The 3,991-nt window shown below is 59.5% G+C and overlaps 1 pseudogene; it reads left to right on the top strand.

Annotated features, from left to right (window-relative positions):
- LOC137356267 (myosin-10-like) overlaps positions 1–2,604 on the top strand; it is a 43,734-nt pseudogene extending 41,130 nt beyond the window's left edge.
- The last annotated feature ends 1,387 nt before the right edge of the window (positions 2,605–3,991 follow it).

Raw genomic sequence — 3,991 nt, forward strand, 5'->3', positions numbered from 1 at the left:
TCCTGCCAGTGTCCACTGTGGCTGTGCTACTGCATGAGGCGTCAGGCTTCCGCTCCCTTGTGTGCTCGCTCCACCGTCACCTCCCCACCTCCAATTCCTCCTCCACTCCCCAGGCTGCTCCTCCCTCCCCCCCTCTCGAGCTGCTCCTCCCTCTCTCTCTCCCCCCAAGCTGCTCCTCCCTCTCTCTCTCTCTCTCTCTCCCCTCGAGCTGCTCCTCTTCTCTCTCTCTCTCTCTCTCTCTCTACCAAGCTGCTCCTCCCTCTCTCTCTCCGAGCTGCTCCTCTCTCCCTCTCCCCGAGCTGCTCCTCTCTCTCATCTCCTTGAGCTGCTCTTCTCTTTCTCTCTCTCTCCGAGCTGCTCCTCTCTTTCTCTCTCTCTCTACCAAGCTGCTCCTCCCTCTCTCTCTCTCCCCAAGCTGCTCTCATCTCTCTCTCTCTCAGCTGCTCCTCTCATCCCTCTCCCCGAGCTGCTCTCTCTCTCGCCTTGAGCTGCTCTTCTCTTTCTCTCTCTCTCTCTCCGAGCTGCTCTCTCTCTCTCTCTCTCTCTCCCCGAGCTGCTCCTCTCTTTCTCTCTCTCTCTACCAAGCTGCTCCTCCCTCTCTCTCTCTCCCTGAGGCTGCTCCTCTCTCTCCCTCTCCCGAGCTGCTCTCTCTCTCCTCTCTCCTTGAGCTGCTCTTCTCTTTCTCTCTCTCTCTCTCCGAGCTGCTCCTCTCTCCCCGAGCTGCTCTCTCTCTCTCTCTCTCCCCGAGCTGCTCTCTCTCTCTCTTTCCTTGAGCTGCTCCTCTCTTTCTCTCTCTCTCCAAGCTGCTCCTCTCTCCTCTCCCCATGTTGCTCCTCTCTTTCTCTCTCTCTCCCCGAGTTGCTCCTCTCTTTCTCTCTCTCTCTCTCCCTGAGCTGCTCCTCTCTCTCCCTCTCCCCGAGCTGCTCTCTCTCTCTCTCTCCTTGAGCTGCTCTTCTCTTTCTCTCTCTCTCTCTCCGAGCTGCTCCTCTCTCCCCGAGCTGCTCTCTCTCTCTCTCTCTCCCCGAGCTGCTCTCTCTCTCTCTTTCCTTGAGCTGCTCCTCTCTTTCTCTCTCTCTCCAAGCTGCTCCTCTCTCCCTCTCCCCATGTTGCTCCTCTCTTTCTCTCTCTCTCCCCGAGTTGCTCCTCTCTTTCTCTCTCTCTCTCTCCCCGAGCTGCTCCTCTCTTTCTCTCTCTCTCCCCGAGCTGCTCCTCTCTCTCTATCCCTTTACCTCCCTACCTGGCACCGTAGCTTGGCTTTTCCACACTAATTGTTCTGTGTCTGCAGCATTAAAGTTGCCTTGCGGGTGCATTGTGCTGTGGCCCTGTTAACCGCTCCCCCTTCCCCCACTTCTCCCCTGTCATCGAGCATTGGGTGCTGAGATTCCTGTCCGGAGTAGTGTTGTAGAGACTTGTGCATCACCTCTCTCCCTCTCGTTCCCTCTCTCCAGGCGCGGAGGGCACCTCACTTACACGTCCCGCATCAGCCGCCGTGTCCTGCAGGAGGAGGGCTTGGTGGAAAACTCGGACGAGGAGACGGAGAGTCGGGACGGAGACGCCGGCGGGCACCAGATTCCGGATCAGGAGCAGCAGCAGCCTGCGCACGCACTGCGGGAGTGAAAGGGGAGATCCGGGACCCCTCTCCGACCTCCCCCCCCCACCTGATCTCCCTCCACCGACCCTCCCCCACCCCTCTCCGTCTGCACCAGTCACAGGGCCCGCCGGTCACTCACGGGCTGCATGTGTGCCTGTGTTTGTGAAGCACCCCGCAGAGGAAGAGCTGCTGCCCGATTGACTTGCGGGGCAGGGGTTGTGGGGGGAGGGGGGAAGACGAACAAGGCTGCTTTTCACAAGTCGGCTGACGTGCTCCCCACTCAGGGCACTCCCGGCTATGTGTGTGTGTCTGTCTCTCTCGCTCGCTCTCTGCCTATCTCTCCCCGCGCGCTCTCTGCCCCTCTCTCACTCCCCCGCGCCCTCTCTGCCCCCTCTCACTCCCCCGCGCCCTCTCTGCCCCTCTCTCACTCCCCCGCGCCCTCTCTGCCCCTCTCTCACTCCCCCGCGCCCTCTCTGCCCCTCTCTCACTCCCCCGCGCCCTCTCTGCCCCTCTCTCACTCCCCCGCGCCCTCTCTGCCCCTCTCTCACTCCCCCGCGCCCTCTCTGCCCCTCTCTCACTCCCCCGCGCCCTCTCTGCCCCTCTCTCACTCCCCCGCGCCCTCTCTGCCCCTCTCTCACTCCCCCGCGCCCTCTCTGCCCCTCTCTCACTCCCCCGCGCCCTCTCTGCCCCTCTCACTCCCCTGCGCCCTCCCTGCCCCCCTCTCAATCCCCCGCGCCCTCTCTGCCCCTCTCTCACTCCCCCGCGCCCTCTCTTGTGCTCTCACTCTCTCTTTCTCTCCCATTCCTGAACCCCCACCCAACAGATTGCTTTTAACCTCCTCCCGCTCTGTGATCTCCTGAACCTCCGCCCCCTTTTAAGTATTTCTTTCTCCACGGCTGATGCACTTTTTAAATCCGCGTGGGATTTCCCGGGAACGGGATTCAAGGCTCGATGGCTAATCCTGGTCGGGGCAGGGGGTGGGAGTTGCGGGAACACGCAGCGGGAGGTGGGGGGGGGGGGGGTGGTGGTGGGCGGGGAGATGTGGGCCTCTTGTCAGTCGCTGTTAACCCCACTCAGAAGACCCGCTTGCCTTCCCAGCCCCATCTCTGAAGAAATTCAGGAATGTCATGCGATACCGAGCAGCAACTTTCGAGGTGGGGGGGGGAGGGGGGGTGGGAAGAGTGTTGAGGCACCCCGGACCCGACGAAGGACTGATTTTATTTTTTTTTTTGAAGTGTAGTCACTGGTATGACGTAGGAAAAACAGCAGCCAATCTGCACACAGCAAGATCCCACAAACAGCAAAGGGGCAACGACCCAGATGGCCGGTTTTTTTTTTTCCCAGCAATGTTGGTTGATGTATAAATATTGAGCCCCCGGGGGCACTGAGGAGAACTCCCCTCCCCTCCCCTCCCCTCCTGACTGCAATCCCCCAACCCCCTACTCTTCTTCCAACAGTGGCTGTGGTGCATCTCACCCCCCACCCGAGAGGGCAGACGGGGTCTGGCGTCTCGTCCTGCAAGACGTCACAAATGCATGTACTCAAGACAGGGTTCGTTCTGGACAGCTCTGTGCCCCTCCCTCCCTCCCTCTCTCTCCCTCTCTCTCTCTCTCTCTCTGGCCTCACTTCATGTCTCCCTCGTTCGTGCCCCTTTTATGTTATATTTTTATCATTAATTAAAAAAGGAGTTCCCTGCGAGGGAAGCTGCATCTTTGGGTAAATGGCAATAAACCGATTGACTTGAAAGCCCGCGTCCCGCCTCGTACTGTCGTCTCCTGAGTTCTTTGCGGGTTTCCCCCTCCGCCCGGAGAGAGCTGGATCGCTGGGAGGGGCCACTCTGGGCGAGGGAGGGCAGTGCTGCACTCCCTCAGTACTGACACCGGGGGAGTGTCGGCCTGGATTATGGAGATCAAGTCCGAGAGTATATACATCTCCCTCCGACAGTGCAGCACTCCCTCAGTACTGACACCGGGGGAGTGTCGGTCTGGATTATAGAGATCAAGTCCGAGAGTATATACATCTCCCTCCGACAGTGCAGCACTCCCTCAGTACTGGCACCGGGGGAGTGTCGGCCTGGATTATGGAGATCAAGTCCTAGAGTATATACATCTCCCTCCGACAGTGCAGCACTCCCTCAGTACTGACACCGGGGGAGTGTCGGCCTGGATTATGGAGATCGAGTCTCTGGAGTGGAACTTAATGAAGAATGAGGTTAGTGGGGTTTGAAGTGAGAGCAGATGGGGAGGAGGGGGGTTTGTTGCGGGGCAGGGTTTGAGATGGGTTCTCGTCCTGAATTCCTGGACAGAAACGTCACCGACGGTATCAGTGCGGGGGCTCTCGGGCAGGTCTGTGGTTCGGGAGCCCGGATGCAGAAAAACCATACACGCACACACACCGGGA

The sequence above is a fragment of the Heterodontus francisci genome, chromosome 45 (genome assembly GCF_036365525.1).
Source record: "Heterodontus francisci isolate sHetFra1 chromosome 45, sHetFra1.hap1, whole genome shotgun sequence".
Lineage (NCBI taxonomy): Eukaryota > Metazoa > Chordata > Chondrichthyes > Heterodontiformes > Heterodontidae > Heterodontus > Heterodontus francisci.